The sequence below is a fragment of the Myiozetetes cayanensis genome, unplaced genomic scaffold (assembly GCF_022539395.1).
Source record: "Myiozetetes cayanensis isolate MyiCay16 unplaced genomic scaffold, myiCay2020 scf6-25, whole genome shotgun sequence".
In the NCBI taxonomy this organism is placed as follows: Eukaryota; Metazoa; Chordata; class Aves; order Passeriformes; family Tyrannidae; genus Myiozetetes; species Myiozetetes cayanensis.
Window position 1 is genome coordinate 20,100,097 of NW_026087853.1, and position 26,360 is coordinate 20,126,456.

At 42.8% G+C, this 26,360-nt stretch overlaps 1 protein-coding gene across 1 annotated transcript in view; it reads right to left on the reverse strand.

The window, feature by feature from the left end:
* NRXN3 (neurexin 3) overlaps nucleotides 1-26,360 on the reverse strand; it is a 996,573-nt gene that overhangs the window by 937,518 nt on the left and 32,695 nt on the right. The window lies entirely within an intron of this gene.

Here is a 26,360-nt window from a genome sequence, read left to right on the forward strand (position 1 = left end):
GCAATTGGCTATGCAATTCTCCAAAGCAGCAAGGACATCTGTGTTCTCAAAACTAAGAGGACCAAACAGAGAACTCACAAAGTGATGTGCACACATAACAATGCTGAGCAATGTAAAAACACACCACATTATTTAACTCTGCTGATGCATGCAATCTCATTGACTTAACTGAGAAATGGTGCTGGAGCTTTCCCAGGAACAATTACCATGAAAATGCTCAGGGCAAAGACCAGAGTTCCTCAGAGTTTAAGATCTGATAAAGGGCAAGAGAAGACATTATCCAAACTTCCCATTCCATTGCTTACATTATGCTTCCTAGCACAGCAAGCAAGCATTAAAGAAGACAACCCTGCCATCAGCCTGTTATGTAATAGCTGCTTTTACTTTATGTGTCTCACACACTTCAGAGACTCCAACATGGACCTCTGCAACCCGGAAACATGTGCTACGCAAATTATATATGGCAACCTGCAGCTTAGATGATAGCAAACTTGCAGCTTAGATGGTAAGAACTGTCTTAACACTTAATCACTTACCCTGGTCTAGTTGTTTGGCAAAAAGGCCAAGTTCACCCCTAACTAACACCAAATAATTGTAACTGCCTTTTCTGAGTTATATTTGTTAACACTGGAATCTAACTCACTTCTGCATATTTGCATGTGGGTGACTGTATGCCTGGTGTAGGAGGATGTTTTAAGTGACAAGTAAAGACAGCACAAAGCTATGCTCATTCTTTGAAAAGTCTACCTAAAAGGAAAATAAGTTTTCTATTAACAGAGGTGTTTGTTCACAAAGATGGGTTGGGCACAAGAACAGCTCTGGAAATGGCCATTAGCATAGATATAAAGCAGGAAAGGAGGTGATGAGAATCAAGGCCTTCAGCCTCAGAAGCCAGTATGAACACAGTTTTCACAAATTGGGACACAAATATTGTGAGGCAGTATTTGCTTGGGAAAAATATTTTGTGCTGTGGACAGTGAGAGTTGCTGGGGTTGCTGTTGCTCACAGCAGATGCCTTTCAACCCCACTGCCCACCTTGCTCTGAAGGAGAAGGCCCACAGACACTGAAGAAACAGGCAATGCTGAGAAGTTTCTGTTTGGTAAGGGCAGAGGTTGAGCTGGAGCAGAACCACTAGGAAACCGAGTACAGAGTTCATGTAGTCACAGCCTCACCTGCCTTAGTGACCTGCAGAAGCCGTAAGTCTCCAGAGCTGTCAGTCTGATAAATTTAGTTAGCATGAAAAACAAGTCACTTCAAAAACAAAAGAGATCAATTAAAAGAAAAACCGCAAGTTGGAGAGAAATGTGAGTTTTCAGTGCCCAGTGGAAACCATGCCTGTTCCCTGCAGCTGCCTGAGTGGAGTGTGTTATCTAAACTGGTATAAACACAAATAAAATCAGTCAAAACTAAAAGGAAGATAATTCCTTTTAATTGTTAACAGTTTGGTTGAGAAGAATGGAAGGAGGAAAAAAGGAGATGTTAGGAGAGGTGTAAAATGAAAAAAAAAAATCACAGATCCAAATGCTCAAATCATTTCTCTTCCGAATGATGCTGGCTCAACTGATGGGGGTTTTGGGGGGCCCTGTAAAACCAGTTGGAAAAAAAATTATGTGGTTGTTGTCCATTTACCTTTCTTCTCTGTGCTCCCTAGTGGATCCACTAAAATAGCCTGTAATTTATGGAGAAGGAGAATAGAGTGAGAGGAAGGTAAGAGTGAAAGTGATGACCCAAGCCTGGAATTACTGATGAGATGGGAATAGGAATATCATAATGTGTGTAAATTAGCCAGCGATGTGCTTCTGGCAGCTCACACATTCACAGTTCCCTGAAACATTTACCACCACTGTAGTAAAATTCACTGCTCCGTCAGACAGCTCTATGCTCACCCTGAGCTGAGAAGGGAGGCAAGCCGAGCATGGCACCAAGCACTCACAGAGACCCCAAGGCAGCAGGGTTCTCACCGGAGCTTTCAGTTCTCCTGCGCAGGGTGAATTGCACAATCTGCATTAAAGCCAGCCCTCACTCTTACCACACTTCTCTGCCTGTTTTAAAAGCCCAATTCTTTGATAACCAGTGAAAGATGCTGTAAATCACAGCAGCAGGTGTGAACATGATAAATAACCACAGCTGAGATGTGTGTCCATGTACAGTTCAAACACCTGTCCAAAAAGCCTACCAATCTCTCCTAACCCCAGGTTGCTGAAACCCTATGTTGCACACACAAAGAAATCTTGGTCTCCATGGGTCACCTCAATCCTTGGGTTATTTTAAAGCTACAGTAAAGGGAGTAGGCTACCTCTGTGGTACAGATTTCTGTAATGATACAAGCTCATTAGGAGAACACAAAAGGCACAGTTAACAGGGGAAACCAGGCAGAAACAGTTAAATAGGAATAGCATTGTTGAATGAGGGAAGCCAAGGTAATCCCTCTCTGTTTTGATTGAGAGAAGCCAAGGCAATCCCTTTATAGCTGTTTTGAAAGAAGACACTGCCTGCTCTGTTTCAGAAGAGGAAGATGACGTAAAAAACATGAAATATAGGTGTCACTGCTGGGTGCTTCATTGCCTTTTAGACACTGTAGCTCAGATTTTGGGAAGGCTGCCCGCACCCAGCCACTAGCAGGATGAGGCCATCTGTGGCTCCTCCAGAATTCTGTCAGCACACGTCATTCCTGACTCACAGCACTTCCCATTATTCCAGTTTTGTGTCTCAGACACTTAAGTCTGTGAGAGCAAATCTCATTACATAGTAGCAGGATCTTCAAGAAAAACTCAGAAGACCCAGTGCCCTTTATCGCAGGAGGCAGGATCTGAATCTTAACCTTGAGAGAGTAAATCCTGACACACCAGTTCTGTGTGCCTCACCCATTCCCACAATGATCCTCCACGACACACTGAGAATGAATAATTTTCTGCTCTTACCATTTTATTTTTAGCATAAATACTACCCTAGCAGCCTCATACAGCACACTGCTACCATAGCAATACATTACAGTTTGGGACAATAACTATAAAATCTCAGATTATTTTCTTACATATTTTAACTCTGAGAAATCTCAAACTTTGTCACAGCACGATTGCATCTTGCAAAACAAGACTTCACGATGGATGCCAGCAAGCAAGTTAACTCCACTGCACTTCTAACAGCTTGTACCACCTCCCTGGCCCAGCTGAGAGCTGCGACAGAAAGGAACCTGCACACTGAACAGACAGCTCAGCACCTCAAACAGGCAAAACCCATCGCAGGAAACACACGCACCTGCATCATTGAAACGTCCCACTCACAAGACCGACAGAGCTGCACAAGTTCCCCCACTGGGGAAGGGAGGCACCCCCACCACCACGCCGTGGGCAAGTGCTACCCAATCCCCGCACACTTCCCAAACTTGACAGCAGCCTATTAATGCCGGGTCAGAGCCATCTGCTCAGCAGCCCACGGAGGGGGTCTCGCCCTTGCTTTGGAGTGCCTCTCAACTGCTTATCAGCTGTATGTGGAGAGTGAGTGACATTATCTAATTGCCAACTAATTTCCATAATTACTGACTGGCACACTCTGTATGCCGGGTTAATATCTTTGAAAACGTCTCACAACAGACCTGCTTAGGAAAGAGGGTGAAAAGCTGGGCACAGTGCTGCTCTGAAGCTTATTTACCCAACTGCACAGAAAGGTTGCAGGAGATGGGTTTGTCACTCCCTGCCCTCCCTCCCCCACTGCCTCCCTCTCTGGCTGCTAATTGCTTGGGGATGGACTTATTTGTATTTGAAAGTGTAATTTTCAGCAATTTCTAGAGCAGAGAGAAGAGAGTTAGATGAAGCCGAAGACAGGCTAGCTTCCCTTGCAAAGCCCTGCCACTGCAGCCCAATGCAAGCCTATGTAAGCATCCTGTTATTCTACCTCAGGATGCTGGACAAAATCCCATTGGCACACTGATGGGAAAGGTTTACAGACCTCCCAGTTTTCTACTCCCTTCTGTAACTGGAACTATTCATTATGCCACAATTTGTGTGGAAGGAAAAATATGCATTGTCACCTAAGATCCATGTATTAATACCCCATGTGAACTCACTTTTGTCCGTGCCTTCACTGTAAAACAAGAAAAATCCAATGGCTTTATTTCCCTGGCCCTAAAGAAGCAGAGGACTTTTAGGAAGGGGTAAACAGGACCCTAATTTGGCTCTGAGTCCATGTATGTTCCTACAGTTGGCCCAAAGCACAGCAAGCAATCAGATCATTACAGTTCTATGACATATGTTGCTCAAATAATCCAGTAAAATTCACAATCAATAACTGATATTAAAAGTCAAGCTTGCTAGCAGCAGAGAAAGGGGGAATTAACAGTATTTATTCAGTCTGTCTTCACTTATCCAGTTCTCTAGTGAACAACGGGTTCCTTCTGGCTAACACTTTGAGTGTGGGTCTCCTCAGAGCCCCCTATCTCTTATGCAGAAATCTTTCTGCCTGGTCTATCCCCAGCTGAATTGTGGCTAAAATCAAAGGGTGAAAAAATAACAAAAAAAATAACCCTTCCAATGAAAAATGTACATGTGAAAACTGTGAGTTGTTACTGTCGCTGTGGAAAAAAAAAGAGCACAAAAATCCTCCTATACACAGCATCCTCAGCAAGGATGCATGGTGAGATGTTTACAGAGAACTGAGAGGGGACATGGAGGGTTTGAAAATCAAGAGACTAGAGAAAACCACAGGGATTAATTTAGTTTTTAATTCCTCTAGCAGCATTTGCATCTCAGCAATAAATCTTGACACTGCACCATCCCCTTGCTGGGATGGAGAGGACTCTGGGTGGTGCCAGGGGAGCTGAGCTGAAAGAACTAGGATGAACATAGAGGCAAACAGCTTCAATCTTCATACAATTCTATGATTCTCTTACCAAGGGAGACTTTGGTGGCACTACATTGCTCAGAGGGGTCAGGGCTAAGATAAGATGGGCTCTGATTAGTGAAGAGGTTGGAAGTGCAACTGAAAATGGGGATTTGCCTTGCAAAGAGTTGAACACACCTAGGTCCTGCTGAAGTTGGTAGAACTTCATGGGATCTTACATTACTGGCTGACTGGCTGCAGGGAGAGAAACAGAAGAAGAAACAGTGAAATTTAGGGCTTTATCTTGCATGTAGAAAGACATGCACATGAAGGCCAATATCTTAAAATTAAGGATTGGGGGTGACACAGAGCACTTGTTGACCTCTTTTGGATGGTTTCCGGGGATATAATATTCGTACCAGTCTCTAACATCATTGTGAGAACCACATGTGCCTTTGCCCCACTCCAAGCCCAAGAAGAAGATGTATTCTCCTCTGTTTACTGGTTCTTCCAACCACTGACATATATTGCAGACTTTTAGCTTTTCCTTCTTGAAAGTAGATATGGAGTTACCCAATTCTTACCTAAATTCAGCACAGAGCTCCCTAGGAGACAGTGGCAAAAAAACTGTATTAAGCAAAAAGCAAGGAAAAAAAAGGGTCTGGGATTGCAATTCAAGAGTGTCCTCTTAAAAGAAAGTGGGGGGAAAAAAAACCCTAGACTATAAAGCAAGAATTAGTTTTTCTTTGCTACCCTGTAGTGGATTAGGATACAGACATGCACATTCATACACCATAACTTGTAATATGTAGGTAAGCAGTTGCCTAGTACCTGAGCATGTGATTTGCAATCACTTTAAGCCCACTGCCCTTCTCCCTGTTCCCACTTCTCACTCAGGGAGGGCAAGAATGACTGCTTATGACAAGTGTAACCTTGGAGCTCACCTCCAGAAACACTGTGTAATACCCAAACTAGGCACCTATCTATGGGGGAGATGAGCTCACCTGCACTGGCAAGACACACAGCTGAAATGCCACCAGCAGCCTCAAAGGGGATATGAGCAAGCCAATAAAGTGCTTAGTGCATAAAGCAGCACGGGACTATGGCAGCACAGCCTCCCTTCAGACCCATCAGGCTGGAAAGTCATCTGATTGCTGGAAGGGTTAACATTTTATCATAACCTTCAACGTTTTTACTTCCTAAGCCTATTTAAACAAACGTAACTTAGAATCAGAGCTTTTCAAATCTACACTGAAAGAAAAAGGGTTAAAAAAACCATAAGGGACCTCCTGACTTCCTACTTAAACACTCTCCCCATCCCACAAGAGGAGGCCATCTAGTCCAGGAGAGTGACCTTTAACTAGCCTCCCTAGCCCAGGCTCAGCATGACTGCAATTTACAGACCATTTCAAGCTCTCCAGCTTTCTTAACACAAAGAAGAAAAATCAAAACCCAAGCACAATGGAAAAGAAAGAAAGAGAAAGAGAAAATAACCCTGCAGAGCAATCATGTCTGGGGCTGCTCTGATGGCTTTCTGTTTCCTTCCAGGACACAGAAATGACTCCTAGTGTGTTAATTACTCCCATTACCACAAACTCTCCGCTAACAAGGACTAGCTAAAAGGAAGCGTTGGCAGCAGCTGAGCAGTTATTGCTCTGTACTGCCACGCAGGAGAAACCAGACTCCCCCATCTCTGGTACTAACCAGGAGAGCGATTTCTGCAAAACTCAACAGCCTTTATTGTAATTCCCATGGCAGCTGCACTGGAAACACTGGCCTTCCCTCAATTCCACCATCCTTAAAAGAGAACAAAGAATACCTGCCTTTATAAAGACTTTGAAATTCAACAGTTGGAGAGCTCTGAATCATTATCATTTATTTTACTCCTTCTGTAGTTGGTCTGTCTCCATACCCTGCATCCTCTCCTTTCTGCCACCAAGAAGCCGGACAGATCTGTAGCATTGTTTATTCTAACAAATCACAGCAGGGAATGTTGGCAGGGAATTTGGTGAATTCACAGTGCTAGAATTACTATCAAGGCAAAACTTCTTCCAGGACCCATATTTGATACACACATAGTATTTCCTTTTAATAAAAATCAAGTCTTTCAAAAATGTGCTTATCATTACTGAACAGTGAAGCTTAAGCATGTCACCAATGTCTGAAAATGAGGCTGCTTCCAAGAAGATTTTCCTAACACTATCAGTGTAGAACGGGTTTACTTTTCCTCCAAAATGTATTTGATACTGCAGAGGCAGGCTAGTATTAGACACTCCTCCGAGGAGAGACACATTTGGAGTGTGGGAAACTCCCAACTTTGAAGCAAGAGCAAAAAAGTCACTGGTGCACTGCTTTGTCAGCTACTAACTTTAGGAAAAGGTACAAAGCACAAAAAGCAAAAACAAAATAAAACAAATGGCAAGCACACCAAGCAATAACACCTTGCTCTTCCTAGCTCTCTGTCTATCCACCTGCTTCTTCCTTTCATATGCATTTTTAAGTTCTTCACAAGCAAGAACATTTTCTTCTCTCTCTGGCAGAATCTAGCATAACACAGTCAAGAATAGAGCTACTAGGCACTGCACATGTGCACATTAATAATTGTGATTTTCTGTATTTGAACTAATACTAAAATGCCTTTATAGTGCAGCTGACATACAGGGGGAAAAAGGAAGAGAAAAGCTTAAAAGGGCTATCAGAAAGACTACAATAACAACAAAGCTTAAACTCGTTTTTTCCTTCACTCACAGATTATAGTCAATTCACACTTTGTTCAGCATATTTTACACTCCTGAGCCTGACTTCTGATAAGTCAGAGAAGTTTTCATGTTTTTAAATGTTGTGATAGTATATTACAAAGATAGGAAGCAGATGTAATCAAGTTTGTTATTGTACTAAAAACATAACATTTATAGAGGGAGAGACTGCACCTGGCCACACTTCTGCCATTAGTATGGCCAGCAATTAATTTAGATCATTCCTTATAGTCTGCTGGCTCACAGGAAGATAAGCACCATCCACTTAAATAGGAAATAAAGGGCCCGTGGACATCTTGCAATTTACAGTGGATGTTCCCATTATGTAACACGTTAGCACTCTGTTTTCTTGCAAATTCAGAATCTCATGCAAAAACTTATACTCAGCTTCTGGCAAAGCAAATAAAAACACCTAAACCTAGCAAACCAGTGTGAGAAACTGCGCAGAGCACAGGCAATGCTAAGCTCAGTTCCTAAGCTCCTTAAACAGCCCAGGTTCGGTTTACAGACCAAATGCCTTTCAGGCAGCCCGGTTAAGCATTGGAACTGAAGGGTGAGGGATCCATATTGACACAGCTCTCACAGTGACTGATGCTGACAAACACAGGGAGCAGACACTGGTGCCCTGGTAAGTGCTCTAGTAGTCTACAGCCACTATGAGATTAGGTCTCTGCCTTTCTGAACCACATACCTCCCTTAACACTAGTTCCAGAAACATGTTGCTTTTTGTGGGCGTATACACAGTGAATACACAGCCTGGGAATCCCCAGCCATGAGAAATCAATACATTCTTCCGGCTGTCTGCTGTTTTCATCCTCTGATAGACAAAATTCCTGCCAAAATTCACTCCACCCCATCCCCCTCCCCATTTCTACTTAAGGGTAACTGGGGGGGGGACATGATGAGAAGTTATGCATGGATAGGTTTCTCAGCTCTAGCATGCTGGGGAAATGAAGGTGGAAATCTTTGCCAGGACAGACTGCTCATAAAAATCTTTAAGGGTCAGCGTCTTGGCTGGAAAAGAATAATACTTTAAATGACTAATGATATTGAAAACTTTCCAGATCATCAAGTAAATTACTTGTAGCTTTGCATGACAGGGGTCAGTTTCTAAACTGGCCAGGAATTACGGGATAGGTAAGAAACACACTAAGCATGCTGTACTTGCATGGAGTCACTTCAGCCTGGCCTGTACCTGCAGCACTACATGGTGATCTGTCAGTGTGCACCAAGCAATCCTCCACCTAACCCACACTGCCTGCTGGCAAGGCTGGAATAACAAACTTGTCACTGCTGCAGCAATGGCCTCACAACTAAGGACTGAAACAGCTCTGGTAAAGGCTACCTAGGCTCCCGAGCCCTAGGGGCTCTCAAAGCAGAAATACAGTCCTTTTGGCAGAATGTGTTTTGAAAGGAAGGCTTTTGATCAGACAATTTTAGGTTTAAGAACCCCGTGAGCCCAATAGCACAGAGAGTGGGACAAGTTACACACACAACAGGGTTTTCATTATTGTTTTTTAATTCATCTACATCTTCTTGGATTGTATTTTTGTACTTCACACTATTTTGCCCTATAAGTTTTCTCTCTAGTTATGTCTTTTCTTCAGAAACTTGGTGCTCTGAAATGTAGAAACAAACATTAAGATGTGCAAAACAAAAGGATTTCTACAAAATTCAAGTATAAAGGATTCATCTACTTATTTCAGTGGGACCACCTAATTATGAAGTAATGACATTTTCTGGAGTAAGCAAAACACAAGAAGCCAAAAAGGTGGGGAATGTGCACATGTATCAAAGTGTAAAAGGAATATACACAGGGTGACAAGGAGGCAGGCATTAGCTAAAACAAGAAGTCTAGAGGCTGGATAGTCCTGGGCAGTAAGAAGTACTTGGGCATGACCGCAGGAAGGTGGGGGAAGAACATAGTCTCCTGACACATTTTAAAATGAACCTGGATAAAAATACTAGGAAAGAGTAAAAGAAAATAACCATTCACCACTGAGAGACTAGGGGCACTGCACAGCACTCTTGATTCGCTCCCTGTATCAAAACCCCAAACCCAGCAGTGTGCCAGGACCACAGACCCAGGAAGCAAAGTCTGTCAGCCACATGAGCTCAGGGGGAAAAAAAAAAAGCTAACTAGAAGCACTGAGGAAATGAATGCCCTTAGAAATTATTTCAAATTTTCTAATGGAGTATTTTAACACCACTGGAGAAGACATGTCTCTTTATTTAAACATTAGTTGCTACATATTGATAAATCAATCACTCTTGGTAGATTTGGAAAGACTTAAAAGATACATATTCTCCTGCAAATGTTCCTTTAAAAGTCAGATGGTATTTTAAAGAGCTTCCAGCCTTGGGACTCACAGTGCAGTGCCCTGGAAGACAATTGACATTCTGAGTGACTGGGCTGCGAATTCAAAATCCCAACTCGACCTGCTCAAGTCAGGATTCAAACTCACATATTTTAAAAATAGGAAAGAAAAAAAAAAAGAAAAAGAAAAAAAAGAGAGTGCAGGGAAAGTACTTGAACTCCTGCAGCTCCCCAGTCCAGAATCTCTCATCAGGTTACAGATGTGATAGGGAATGTGATAGGCTCAGGGAATATCTCTGTACTCCATATCTGCACGGGACATATTTTGTGATTTGTCATACTAAATACGAATCTCTGTATGGCTGGCAATAGAGCTGACAAGGGATAATTGTTCATTATGAAAGCCACTAGTGGAAATGGAAAGAAAATTTATTATATTGAGGTGCTTTAATTGAATTTTCTACTTTTAATTAAAAAATTAAATATTCTAACTTACCTAGCTTTGGATATAGTTACTTCCAGTCATTAGTTGCACTTTACTTTTATGTCTTCTGGGAAAGAAGTATAGAATAGAAAAAGTGGGAAAACTGAGACTGCTATATAAATAGCTTCATTCCTAGCAACTGCATAACTTCTCATTTCAAATCAATTTTAAATGTATTTCCCTCCCTCTCAGCAAAAAGTCTGAAAATTCTGAATAATACATCTTTTCTCCTAACGTTGTTTTCACATTCTGAAAAGCCATTATTTTGACAAAAACATTATGAGCAGTTCTTGCTAACAGCACCCACTTTTTCCCCTTCATAGCAAGCCCTGCACTCAGCTCAGCACGCGTCTGGGAAGTTCTGCATAGCTCTAGAGATTCATGACGAGGCAGTGATGGGTCTCACTCCTCTTTGGCACCAATTTTCATCTCCTTGTTCCACATACAGCTTTTGCTAGCTGGTGGCAAACTGGAAGCCAATGAGAACTGCTGCAGGATTATCCCCAGTTTCTAAATTAAACATCACAAATTCCCTCACAAGGAGCAACAATAATCTTTCTGCTGTCCACTAGCAAGGCAAGCAAGGAAAAGAACAGTAACACTCCTCTTTACACCTAAGGAGACACTCTGCCTAGGATATAGCTAAAACACGTGGGTGGAAAAAAAATTCACTAGTGAGAGCACTCATTCCTGGGTAGACGGAGCACTCCAGTCTCCCACCCCACACCTGTCAAGAGTACAAAAATAAGTATGGGAGAAACAGAGGGAAAAGCTTTTCTAATCAACACTTACAAGGAAGATACCTGAAGTGCTCATAATAACCTGGCAGAACGTCTGTTTCCAAATTGCGTTGAGTAACTGAGATTTAGAAGTAACTAATGAAAATGATTACTTGGTACCACAGGCAACAGATGGTTCCTGCAACCTGCCAGTTGCCAGATTCTAGGCCAAACCTCTCCCCCATGTAACTTCATCACACGTTAATTTAACTCACTTTATCTATAGCACCTAGTTATTGACTGACAACATTTTGCTGCTCGGTAATAAGATTCATGCAATAAGCTTCATGTTCTAGCAGTCAGAGTACATGCATGAGTCAAAATAAGGAGGCTCATGACCTGTTTATGTGGCCTTAGGCAAAGTGCTCTTTCAGGGGATATAGCTAGGACTACAGCAGCCACATAGTAAAGTTTAATTAGTGATCATAAAGTGCTCAAACCACTCAAAAGACAAGCTAACGCAAGAGCAACCTATCTTCCTTTATGGCATTAACAGTCTACTCTCAAATTAAGTAAAGGAAGATGCATCTTTTCTTTCATTACTCTTGATAGTTCAGTTCCAAAGAAGCACAGGTTTACCCAGCAGGGAAAAGGGTAGGGCAATGGTGGGGAGTGGGGAAGCCTTCATCTGCCTCAACTCCTGACCCTCTTCCAGCTGCCCTCTCACTCCACCTGCACCAGACAGCTTTTTCAGAGAACAACAGCACAGTCGTGGAGAGCTGACATGATCTGCACCTCCCTGGGGACTGCCATGCCCAGCTATATGATACCTCCCTCCTGTGATACAACATAGGAAACTGGGGCACTCACCTTCTCCATTTAAATACAAATCAAGTGAATCTGTACATTGGCTGCTCTGCGTTTTAAGTGGGAATCACAGCCCAAGTTCATGCATGGCTCAATCAGGAGAAATGCAATCCCTCTTTTCCCCCACAAACTCCCTAAGGGAGAACTCATCTCTGGGGTTCCAAAAACAGGCAGTCAACCATGGGAGAAAAAATGGGTACATTTAACTCCATTTTTGACCAGTGGTCATCTAAACTATCTGAGGCTCAGAGGAAGGGAAAGTGTAAAGTCAGGCAGACTTCTTATATACAGCACTGCCCAGCACTAAGGATCAGCTAAGTACAACTATTTAAGTTTGCTTTATAGGCTCCTGTATGTTCCTCCACTTTCCTGGGGCTTTTAAAAGTAAAAAATAAAGGCAAAGTAAAAAGATGTGCATCTAACAGGAGAATGTCCCCCTATGCATTTAATTCAGATCTAAATAAAGAGGGAAAGCTACAAATAGCATGCTTGTATATTTAAGTCAGCATTATGAAAAAATACGAGGTTTTAGATACACTTAGTTATGAACACTGTTTAAAAAAAACGAAAAGCTGCTTTCAAAGTAGCTGGTTTTCAAACATGTGCAATGTGTTCTACTGGAAAAAGTAAAAGTTTCTCCACAGTTTACAGGAAAGGGAAGACATACATCACTGTAAACTCCTTTACAGAATCCCTAATGTAGGATTTCCTACAGAACTAAATGAGAAGGGAAAAGGATATGGAAAACCTATGAGTCCACTGTGGTCTTCTGATTAGCTCACAAATACAGGCTAGAAGTAGTCACCTGTTAAAAAATACATGTCTATAAAAGTATACAATTACTCTGCAGCACTGAGGCAGTCTGTTGCCTTGGACTACAGCTCACTCTTGGCTTTCTGTCAGATGCCTCCCAAGAGAATCCTGTACAGCTTCACTATGACCAACACTGCTCATCCAGGGTAGCAGAATTAGAGGCATTCAAAGTGCATCTCCTAAAATATCTATTCCCAATAGCTTTTTTCGACTAGTGGGAGAAACTAAGATTGCAACTGTACCAAACTACACCTGCCATTTACTACACAACTAGTTGATTTTAAACCACAGGACTGCGGGCTGTTTCATGATGATGAATATAAAATCTGAGTTAACAGTACCATAGGGGCAGGAGTGCATGATTGAGCAGAGAAGGAAGACAATAGTAGTGTTCAGCAGAATATTTAGGTAGGTAGTAGCAATAAAGTTAGAAAAATTATTTAAGCAGCAATGCTGGGGAGAAAAAAAAATAAAAGGAAAAAACACCACACCACTCTGATTCAATTGATTTCACAGAGTATAAGAAAAAACTTCCCTTAATCTTCACACCCATAATAGCTAAGAATCCTAAAACCCACAGTGGCATCTTCCTCTTCAGACATTCATCCCCAACAGACCCTGCAATACTCCCCAACAATTTTCTCTGCTGAGAAAATTCTCCTGTTGAAGGTTTTTCCTAAGAAACCAGCTAGACACTGGTGCCTCCAGCCATCCCAGCCAGTGCACATCCTTTTTTAGTACTTTCACACTTAAAACACAAGACCCCGCATATTGAAATCAGCCTGTCCTTACTGCAGTAACTTTGCATTAAGAGGGGCTGGCACGTGCTCCCTCATTTCCTCCTCACTGGATTCTTGCTTCAATGCTGTCTCATCCTGCCCATTGCCTGGGTGGAAGTCAGGCTCCTGTTCAGTCATTTTACATCCTACTCCTCAACACCCAAACACACATTCACACACTTTTAGTAAAACCATCCATCTCCTCTCCACTTCAGTTTTGGCTACAACATAAGAACTGGAGACCACATTCACCTTCTCCAGACCACTGTGGCTTTTAGAGCACTCCCTGCTCTAGCCCTCTTCTCATAAACTGAGGAGTACCAGCGCTTCCATGCCTCTTCACAGAGATACCAGCTGGAGTCTGGTGAATGTTTTCCGGACTTCTTCTAGGTGGGATGACTAGAACTGCATGGAGGCAGAAGTTGTATCATATTGAGCTGGGAAATTGATGGGGTTTATAATGCAAAAAGAATTAATTTAGAATTAATTTAGAAACAGGAGATGTCCAAAAAAAAAACCCAAGGTACCCCAGGCATACCACTCAGTTTAATCTGCAGTTCCTACTAACCTGGAATTTCCTCTGGTTCATTTATAGATTACATCTTGGAGATGTTCAAGTGCATAACACTAAGCAATGTGATTAGAATTGATCCACTGAGTCTCCCATCCTGCCCCAAGGGAACAATTACACTATATTTTAAGGACAAAATTAAAGCACTTGATTTTGAACCAGAGATCCACAGGTGAAAAGCCATGCTCCCATCCTTGTACTAACCCTCCCAGTCACAAAATATTTGTCCATATGTACTATATAATAACTGTTTGAATACACATTTTCCACAGTTATCAAAGAAAACATTCAACAATCTATTCAAGGTGATCCCATGAGGATTCTGGATTGGCGATTTTCTTTTTTCTGTGTTCAGGTAAGAGATTAAGTTTTTTCTTTGACCACGAGCTTTCTCAGACTTGCCAAAGGGTAATGGAACTACTTTCCACCAGTAAAAGAGATTAAAAAAAAATCCTAAGTGGCATAAAAAAATTGAGAGTCCTTGGAGAGTCCTTGGGAGAGTAGATTTGGTATGTCAAAGCTACAGCCTCTGTCAGAGAGCATGGTGGGGAAGAAATGTCGAGAAGAGGATAACACAAGGCCTATAGTCTCCTGTAAAACAAGCATTTTTATTCATCATGCTATTAAACATTTTATTATTTCAGTGACTACAATAACCCCATTTCATGCTCCTGGGTTGGTGCTTTTTTTCCATTATCAAAATCTGTCCACAATACCAATGGCCCAGAAAAGAAATTAGTTGATTCCCTTTTTTAAGAGCTGTGTTTGACTTTAATTACATTTATACTTGCTTGGGAAATCAGACTTCACTCTCAAGAGGGTAAAAAGGGGGAAAGGGAAGGGGAAAAAACAGATACGTAGAGAAAGAAACAGAAAAAGGAAAGACAATAGTGAGTCAGACGAATCAAATTAAAAGTTTCTAACCCTCTATCCCTGAAGCTTCAGCCAATGCCACTACTTAGGAATACGAAGGAGTGTGGTTTTTAATTATTTTTAAGTTTTCTTTTATCGGTCATCTATTCAGAAAATTGCTGACATTAGTCTTCAAGCAGACATGATTATCAATCATTAGAAAGGGCTTTTGTCTGGAGCTGCTCATAAAAAAACTGAAGTCTTTCCAAGATGAGTTTCATGCACACGAATGGTAGTTCAAGGGAGAGGAAAAAAAGAGGCAAACATAGGAGAAGTTTGCTTACCTTTTCTTCAGTGTGAGTTAGCACTCAAGACTGCAAAAACAAAGCACTGCAGTCACAGTGCCCAATCAGGGAAGATTCTGCAGAAGTGGGTAAGAAGCAGTTACAACACAGACTTCTCCATGGAAAATGCTCTGGTTTTTTTTATTGGTTCCTTTCATCTTTTATGACTGAGTTTCTCAGTGACACAACACTATGTTGCTTGTCCAAGTTGTGTCCACGAGTGACAAAATACTTATTCCTATGTGGCTATTCTACAGATGCTGATCAACACTCAGCAGCATAGTCAAGCCTTCATCTTCCATTCCTTTCTCACTCTCCTGCACTCCCATCTTCCTCTCCTTCCAGCCTTTCATTCCTCTACCCTTGCTCCTTCTCATTCCATTTTAATCAAGGTTCTGTCCTAATTAAAACAAACAAATATGTGGAAGCAATTAACGTCTTGAAGGAAGCAGATGGTAGAATAGTGCCATTTCATTATTGCATAAACCTTAACTCGCTATCTCTTCAAACTTTCTGCACTTTAATTAAGCGCCATTACAGGCAAGTTCAATGGGCTCTATAGTAGAGTTTATCCAATTAGCTCCTGAAAAGCTGATGGTGCATGGTGGCAGGCTGAGCATGCTGTGCAGTATGCAGCTGGGAAGGGCAACCCCAGGGCCAAAAGGTACTAAGAACTTCCCTTACACATGCAGCAGGCAGGAAAAGCAGTTAGAGAGGACCAAATGTTGGTGATGTGGCAGAAATGTAAACTAGCCCTGCCCTACCATGTTCTGGTTGAAGTTTTTCACTGCCCATGTGCCGTGGTTTTGCCCAGCCAGCCAGCCCCTGGGGCTGAGGATGGTTTTGTCCAGGTGAATTTCCGGACAAGAAGCCAATTAAAACTCTCAGTAACGCCTTTGCTAATTACATATTTAAGAAAACGGAAAAGAAGGTTAATGACGCAGTTAAAATTAGGAGCAGCAGCCATGTAGAAGGGGCGGCAGGCCCCGAAGTGGGCCAGGCCCCCTCCTCCCCCGGCCTGGGCCGGGGACAAGTGTAGCACTGAAGCCCCCCTTCTCTCTTGTAAAAGAGTAGAAAAAAAAACTTTAAAGAAAAGCCTGGACGAGAAACGCTGCAGAAGGAATTCCGGCAGAGAGATAAGGGACCTCCAAGATCAAAGCTGGCAGCGAGAGAAAAGAGAAGAGAAGTTCGAAGGGGGGGCTGTTTCTCCCCCATTTCGCTCTCTCCCTTCAGCAGGGAAAAGACTGAAAAATAATCCCTGCCACCTATAGAAGTCTGTTGGGGTGAGGAGACCCTCATGTGGCTCACAAAGGAGCTTGTAGATATATACAAGGAAGCCGAAACTTCATGAAGACTGAAATGAGGCAAACCTCCTGTTGAAGATTTACAACCCTGAGAGCTTACGCCAGAGCGAAAACAGCTTGGGTAAGCTGGGGATCTCAGTGAGAGATCCATGCTGCTGGTGCTGGAGATTTGTGACCCTGAGAGAACCTACGCTGGAACAAAAAACGGCTCGGGTAGGGATGTTGGGATCTAAGTGAGGGATCCATGCTAGATCCATGCCAGAGAGGTCTATCAAGGACTGTTCTCCCATGGGGAGGGACCTCCATAGGGAAACAGGGGTGGACTCATAAACCATTATCCCCTGTAACCCCATAGAAGAAGATCCATGGTAGGCAAGTGTCCCCTTGCAAGCCCATGGAAAGAAAAACCTTCAGGACCTGGGTAACCCCCAGCCTCCAGTCTTAGCCCAGGAGGGGGTAGGGCCCAGCCCTGGAGGCTAACACAGAGCAAGAGGAAAAGAGAAAAAGTTCCATCTGCAACGAGAATGCTGCAGAGTTATTGAAGAAACCTGAAGCTCTGAAAATAGAGAAAGAAACTGCTTCTCCTCCTTAGATTGATATAAAGGGGGAAAAAATATTTCTGTAAATACATAGTACTTTTACTTAAGTAAAATTGTCATAAATATAGTTCTTTAGTAGTTTTTGTCTTATTAGTAATAAATGTTAATATTATTTTCCCAAATCCAGTCTCTTTTGTCTGCATAAACCTTCTCTCAACTAATAGTAATTGTATGGGAGGTGTGAAAGTAAATTAACTCAGAGCAAAACCACGACACCACGTCAGAGGACTCAAAGACCATAAATTCCATATGCATACATTTTAAGGGGCTGTGGTGACTTTCAATGTATATGCCATCTTCCCAGAGACAGGGAAAGGATGAAGATCTGAAGCACTTGTCAAAGAAATTACCAATAGTTTTCAGGCCTATTTATTGCCCTACCGACTCCAGCATTTACACTAGTCCAATCCTTGGCTTCCATTATAACCGCCAGATACAATGGACTGATGAAGAACAGGCAATTAAGTATCTTGAATCATCTAGAAAAATACACCCAGAAACAGAGGGATTCTCTTTTTCCCTTGTGTTTCTGTTTGTGGTCAGTCTGACACTCCTGAGCACAGGCCTTTGCAGATAAAGTAAGCATCAAAGAGCAATTGTGTCAGCGAGGTTCATCCTCTCACTTTGCTCCACATACACATGACAGAAACGTGGGCAGTCAAAAGATGCAGTGATCCAATCTTCCTCTGCCCTACCACATTCTGGCACACGATACATTTCTATTCAACACCAGAGACAAGTGTCTCAAAATCCTACTTGCAAACATCTAACGAAAAAAAACCACAAAGCATGACTCAGATGGAAACAGCCCTATAGATCCCCAAGTTTCTCTGCACAGAAGAATCTCAGTTCTCTACACCCATATAAGGAAAAATATACTACATCCATTTTATAGACAGGAACGCAAGACACACCATTTTTGTGATTCCAAATATCATATGGGGACCATATGGAGGAAACACTTTTCTGTTTATGTCAACCACAAAGATCATCTTTTTTGTACAACCAAGGCTGGAATATGACTCATGGAGGATTCACGAGTTACAAAGCCAGAGACCATCCCTGGGGGTCATCTAGTCTAAGAACTTCTCTGAATTAATTTCTGTTTGAAGCAGGGCAAAAAAAAATCCAATCCTTCCAATCCTGTCTTGAAGATTTCTATTAATGGAGAGTTCATAACAACTCCTAGAACATTTTTCAGGGCCTAATTATCATAGTTGTTAAAAATGGGCACCTTATTTCTAGTCCAAATTAATCTATTTCAGCTTCTAACCACTTGATCGTGTTATATACCTTTATCTGCTCAAATTGAAAACATTCTATTATAAAAGGCCTTCTTCCTCTCCTCAGGTGTCATGGTTTGATTTGGCCACATACCTCTCTCCTGAGGGGTGAGACTCGTAGTGTCCTGGTAACTCCTCATTCATCAAAGTTTCAAACTCAAACAAGGAAACCACTAAACACAATATCAAGAAATGCAACCATAGCATATTATAAATAATATTTTTTTCCTTGCTGACCCCTTTGTTTACAACTGTGCCATATAACAGTGCAAATTTATTCATTGAGTATTTAATCATGTAAACACACCACATGGAGAAGAGCATTTATTAGCATTATGGGAACAGAAACTCTCAAATTCCTAACTTTGGGTACTTAAATTCTCTGTTATATTATCACCACTATAAGGTGGTATGAAAACACAATAGGATTATAGAATCAGAGAACCATACAATTGTTTAGGTTGAAAAAGACCTCCAAGATCACAAAACCGAACCATTGACCCAGAATTGCCAAGTCCACCATTAAACCATGTCCTTAAGTGCCACATCTACATGTCTCATAAATACCTCCAGGGCTGGTGACTCTACCACTTCCCTGGGCAGACTGTTCCTGTGCTTGACAACTCTTTCTGTAAAGAATTACTTTCTAATATCCAATCTAAAATCTCCCCTGGTGCAACTTGAGGTCATTTCCTTTCATTATCTCACTTGTTATTGGGGAGAAGAAACCAATTCCACCTCACTACAACCTCCTTTCAGGTAGTTGTGGAAAGCAAAAAGGTCTCCCCTGAGCCTCCTTTTCTCCAGACTAAAACACCCCAGCTCCTCAGTTTATTCAGCTTACTCTCTAGACCCTTCACCAGTTCTGTTGCCCTTATCTGAACATGCTCCAACACTTCATTGTCTTTCCTGTCATGAGGGGCTTGAAAGTGCACACAGCACTTGTGATGTGGACTCACCAGTGCCGAGTATGGAGGGATGATCCTCTCCGTAGTCCTGCTGGTCAAACTATTGCTGATACAGACCAGGATGTCATTGGCCTTCCTGGCCACCTGGGCACACTGTTGGCTCACGTTCAGTGGCTGTCAACCAGCACCCAGGTCCTTTTCTGCTGTGCAGCTTTCCAGCCACTCTTCCCCAAGCCTGTAGCACTGCGTGGGGTTATTGTGACTCAAGTGCTGGACCCAGCACTTGGCCTTGTTGAACCTCATGACACTGGTCTCAGTGCATCAATTCAGCCTGTCCAGATCTCTCTGTAGAGCCATCCTACCCCCCAGCAGGTCAACATTCCACTCAACTTGTTGTCATCTGCAAAGTTACTGAGGGTGTACTCGATCTCCTCATCCTGATCATCAATAAGGATATTAAACAGAACTGGCACCAGTACTGAGCCCTGGGGAACACACCTGTGACTGGCCAAAAGCTGAATTCACCATCATTCACCACCACTCTCTGGACCTGGCCATCCAGACAGGTTTTCATTCAGTGAAGAGCACACCCATCCAAGCCATGAGCAGCCAGTTTCTCCAGGAGGATGCTGTAGGAAACAGCGTCAAAGCCTTTCCTAAACTCTAGGTAGGTAGCATATATGGTCTTTCTCTCATCCACAAAGCAGGTCACCTTGTCACAGAAGGAGATCAGGTTGGTGAAGCAGGACCTGCCTTTCATAAACTAGCTGGCTGGGCCTGATCCCCTGGTTTTCCTGCACATACTGCATGATGGCACTCAAATGATCTGCTCCATAACTGTCCTGGGCACTGAGGTCAGGCTGACAGGCCTGTAAGTTCCCTGAATCTTCCTTCTGGCCCTTCTTGTAGGTGGGTGTAATGTTTACCAGCCTCCAGTCAACTGGAACTTCCTCGGTTAGCCAAGACTGCCTATAAATGATAGAAAGCAGCTTGATGAGCATTTCAGCTGGCTCCCTCAGTACCCCTGGATGGATACCACCCATCCCCATAGACTTGTATGTGTCTAAGTGGTGTAGCAAGTCACTGATCATTTCCCACTGGATTTGGGGGACTTCATCCTCATAATATTCATTCTTCATTATCAACACAATATTGAAATAATTTGATATGTATATGCAATCTCACAGTAGAAGTGCATTTATAAGTAACCATTTTACTTCTATTTAAGGCACGTTCAGGTTCCTTATTACATACAACTACACCATGTTGAGAGAAAACACTCATGTTCGGATCCACACACTATCAGGAAAAGTGCTGTACTATCTATAGAACCTAGTTATTGTCTGACAATATTTTACCCTCAATTACACTAAAGGAGGACCTACTTTACCCTAAGAGTATTGTCCGTCTGGTTATTTGACCTCATAAATCAATTTGGCCATGCTATCACATTAGGTAGATGCTTAACATAGATGCACTAATAGGAAGCAACAGCATTCTGGCTTCTGAATTAAATCTGACTTGGCTAGTTTACACCTTAACCCCAACTGCAGGGCTGAGAAAATTCCACCAATGCCTCTGGAACAGGAGTTGAGTCCATGTTGCCACAAGGACCAACATCCATGCCATGAAAATGAGATACTTCTTCTTTGTGAATACCACATGAGCTAAGAGAGTGTGTGCAGACATTTAAAACGTGACAGTTCTGTGTGTAGTCCTAACATATGGATCTGCACACAGATGTGGTACTGAGTTGTCTTACAGCAGGACTCAGAGGTCCTAACACATCTGAGACTTGCCTCCAGCCACCATATCAGACACTGGTTAGACCTGCACTGAAACAGCACATGCTATTCTGATCACCTGTACTCAGGAAGGAGGAAGCCAGACTAACCAGCTTTTGAGAAAGCCTCTGAGAATGAACCAGACTACCCTGAGCCTAATTCACAAGAAAAGACTAGGACAACATGGCACTTTTAACCTAACAAGATGAAGGCCAAGAGAAATGACTGCTGTCTATAATTGCTTTAGGGACAAGGAAGAAGAGAGATTTATTTTAGCTGAAGAGCAATACTGGCACCAGAACAAGGGTGTACAAACTGGCTATAAATGTACACTGGGAATTACAATAGCATTTCTAACAATCAGCAGACTGAAGTTCTGAAATGGCCATCCATCCAGAACAGCAGCAGATATCAAAAAACTATTTTTGAATTACTTTCATTAGAGATATACAGCTGCATGCCATAGAACTCTGGAACTCCTCTGTAGTTCCATGTTCCTACCCTGATCAAGGTAAATACTGTAATAAAAACATGAGGAAACACAGTCTGAGGTCCAAGGAGTCAATAAATATTTGAAAGTATTTAAGACAGAGCAGAAGAATGGTGAGGGAGAGAAACTGTCCCCAATTGTACTGTTCCCAAGAATGTTTCAACTCTCCAAAATAGCTTCACTATATATGAGTGTATGCTGTAGGTCATACAGCTTCCATTACACAGACAATTGGAGTAGATCATCATAATGGCCACTTCTGGCCTTAAAATTCATGGATCACAAGGCAAGGTAAAAATGCTAGAACATCAACAGAAAACCTGAAATTTTACTTCCATTCACTCAGCACTTAGAATCTGACAGTGGATTTAGATCTCAAATGTTTTCCTAGACAGGTGTTGCAGTTTAACCCATCAGGCAGCTAAACATCACACAGTTGTTCACTCACTTCCCCTGACCATGGGAGGGGCAGATCCCCTAGCATTGACTAACCACTAACATGGCTTTTACTAAATGTGTATCCCACTGTTTGAAGGTCCCACCACCCATTGCTCTCCATGTAGTCTTTAACAGTCCATTGTAGCATTTGAGTTTCCTGGAGGCTGATGCATGTAGGGGAATGTGACATGCCCACTCAATGCCATGCTCTTTGGCCCAGGTCTCTGTGAGGTTGTTTTGAAAATGCATCCCATTGTCTGACTCGATTCTTTCTGAGGTGCCATCTCACCATACAACTTGCTTTTCAAGGGCCAAGACTGTGTTTTGGGCAGTGGCATGGGGCACAGGATGTATTTCCAGCCAACTTGTGGTTGCTTGCACCATTGTAAGGACATGACACTTGCCTTGGTGCATTTGTGAGAGCGCAATATAATCAGTCTGCCAGACCTCCCCATATTTCTATTTCAGACACCATCCTCCATGCCAAAGAGGCTTTAACCACTTGGTCTGCTTGATTGCAGGTATGTTTCACGTTCATGGATGACCTGTGCAGAAGTGTCCATGGTCAAGCCCACCTCTCAATCACAAGCCCACCTGTATGGTGCATCTCTTCATTGATGACCTGAGGTGTCATAGGCCCACTAAGCTAGAAATAATTCACCCTTGTGTTGCCAGTCCAGATCAGACTGAACTACTTCAGTCATAGCAGCCTGATCCACATGGTGGTTGTTCTGATGTTCTTCAATGGTCTGACTCTTTGGTACATGAGCATCTACGTGACATACTTTTACAACTAGGTTCTCTCCCCAGGCACCAACATCTTTCCATAAATCAGTAGCCCAAATGTGTTTGCCCCTGTGCTGTCAGTTGCTCTGCTTCCATTCCTTCCAATAGCCTCACCCCCACAAGCCATTTTCCACCATCAACGAGTCGGTACAGAGGTAGAGCATTGGCCACTTTTCTCATCAGCAGTGTCTAAAGCTAGCTGAATGGCCTTCAGTTCTGCAATTGCCCCCAGATCATCTGTATCTCCAGCTCCAAAAGCCTACGGGTTGACCTTGAGTCTCCCCTGGTTCTTTCTGCCAGAAGTTCTGGGCCATTCTCCCCAGCTGCCATGTAATATAATGCATATTATTTTTTTACATCTTGTTCTCTCTGGACTGACCTAAAGGCTACTGCATGAGCTATCTATTCAAAGGCATTGGTTAGAGCCCCATTTGGAACCGTTCTTCTTGCAGGTCACTTGATAGAGAGGGCTGACAATCAGACTGTAGTGTGTGTTACTGTGACCAATGCACCAATATGGGCATGACCAGCACATGTTGTTCTTCAACCTGCATCAATCCCACAACAGAAGGGTTCTCTGAGAAACTAGGCAAGGTTCTCCCATCTCCAAGGCAGCTATACAGAAAGCTCATTGGTATCCTTTTGGATCCTTGAAATACCCTCTTCTGAAACAGTCTATGCCAAGGATGGACAGAGCCCCTGGATGAGTCATAATGGGGTGCTTTTGCCACTCAAGTTAGGCTTACTTCAGCCTCCAGTGCAGTTGGCTGCTGGGATACCCCCTATCACTCCAGAAATACAGGCAGGTTCTGTCCCTCTATACCTTGATGGCATTATTGTAGACTGTGCACTAATGTCCACTAGAGCCTTACACTCCTGTGAGTTTGACATGCCAGGCCATCAAATCCACACAGTGAAGTAAGCCCACTTGTCCCCCTCCTCCACCTGGCTAGAACCCTTCTGGCCCTGGTCATAGTATTTGTTAGGCAATTCTTGTAAATACAAATCAGAAGCCTCATCATTAAATTGAAAGTAAGATCAGTCCTTCTGTTCTGAGAAACTGCCCACTGGAAACTGGAGCAGCAATTTTCCTGGAAGAACCCCCTTCTGTGATTGATTGGTTTTCCTTTCAACTCCCGTACCTGTGCCTCTACGGTTGAGGTAGATTTTCCACCCCACTTCTTGCTGTCTTCCATGGTCATGCAGGTAGAACAACAGGTGGCCCATGGTGTGTATCCACTACATTCTCCATCTTGAGCAGGGAAATACTCCTAATAGCTGAGACACTGGCCCATAGAAGTGGCAAGTAGAACATACCCTCTTTGAACTGGTGGAACACCAGGGACAGTTTCTCCACAGCTAAGACACATGGCAAATAGGAGGAAGAGAGACTTTCCTTGTATTGCTGGAATTGGCCAGCCAATGCATCCACCATTTGCCCCTCTCTGTCTTTCCAGGTCACTACTGCTAATGAGTTGGCATACAACAATGGTGTGCTCCATACACACCTTCACCACATGGGTTGTGTATGCTTGACTTCACTGAATCCTTGGATAATGTTCATCATCCAGGTCATCATAAATCACCTCCAGCACAGCTAAATTACCTCAGGTACTGGATATCACTCTCTGTGGTGGCCCATTTGCCTGGGTGACACATAATATATTCCTTGGATGGATACATTTCCTTCTCACATCCAGAGGCAGAGGGCTTGTGCCTCTTTTGCAATCACTTTGTCAATGCCTCCTTCCTTAGAAAGGGATCCCAGCTGCTTGACCTCCCCACTTCTCATTCCAGGCTACTAGCCCCATTATCCCAGGCCTGGAGCAGACAGGTGACAACATGTTCACCTCAACAATTGCTGAAAGCTTTTTGCCTATCTCACAGCTCTTTCAGGGATAGGGATCAAGTAAATTCTGCCTCTTCCTTCTCCTTTTCTCATGGTGGTGCTGCTTTGGAATAGCCTTCCTCATCCACTTCTTCCTTCTTTCCCTTCTCATTAGTGGTTTCTACCAGTACTACACGAGCTGATTCTTGCATCCAGTATTTCTTCTTGTGTATAGGGGCAGCTGATACCAGCACAGGTTGGTTCTTTCATTTAGCTGCAGGGCCTGTCACCAAGGCTGGAGTAGCTGCAGAGACTGTTGTTTTGTCGTCAGATTCAGAAACCTTCTCTTCCCCTTGAGGGTACTGAACAGGGCTCAGTGGGCACAGGTCAGGCCTCAGCATGTTGCAGTGACTTGTGTCTCTCTGGAATTGCAAGGGTGGCAGCATAGTTTTTCAGAATGTTTTACTAGTTTTTCAGGATTCTACACTTGTTGAGGGGTGAAGTTTCAAAACACTGGAGGTGCCCACTGTCATAGGAACTTGCCCATACTATCCCATACATTCTTCCACTCATAACTATCCAGCCTCAGGGCAGATCTCTGAGTGCCATTCTTAAATAGGTGTTTAATCCTAAACAAGACCAGAAACACATTCAGGAGACACAGCAACATGAACATGTTAGTCTGAATATCCCAAGGATATTAAAAATTCTCAAGAGCTATTGTAACTAGCCTGGAGGAGAGGAGGAAGGTGAAGAGACAGGGGAAAGTATTCCCCCTTCTCTCCCCATATAGATTGGCTCTCTGAGGAGAAAAGGTAAAAAGTGTAATTATTAATAGTTTCCAAAAGATGGTTCTCAAAGTGCAGAGATGATGGCAATGTTGAGTACAAACACCGTATTTGTCTCATGACCAGTAATTTTATAATAAGCCAGTGTTACTCAGTACAGTAAAATTAAACCAGCCCTCAGAGATGGTAACACAATAGGGAATATAAACAGTAAGTAAGGTGCTACACAACACAACTCTGAAACCAAGCACAACACCTATGAGAGCAAATAAATCAACATTGTGACCAGTGACTACTAAACTAATATAATGAATTCTTATAACGAATTTGTTTTAACATGCTCTGGTCAGATCTGTCTTTATCTCAGCCCTAAGTACCCCATGTGGGGCACCAAAAAGGACTGTTGTGGTTTAAAACAGCAGACAGACAAAGACCACAGAGCCATTTCCTCACTTGCCTGCAGTGGGATGGGGGAGAGAATCAGAAAAAAGGTAAAAGTCTTGAGTTGAGATAAAGGTGGTTTAATAGAACAGAAAAGGAAGGGAAAATAACAACAATAATAATGGAGAAAGAATATACAAAACAAGTGATGCATATGCAATTGTTCATTACCCACTGGCCAATGCCCAGACAGTCCCCAAGCGGCAGTTTGACACCTCACGAGCCAACTCCACCTGGTTTTATTGTTCAGCATGATGCCATATGGTATGGAATATCTCTTTGACCAGCTGGGGTCAGCTGTCCTGGCTGCCTCCCCTTACGGCTTCTTTTGAACCCCCAGCCTACTCACCGGTGGGGCAGAATGAGAAGCTGAAAAGTCCTTGACTTAGT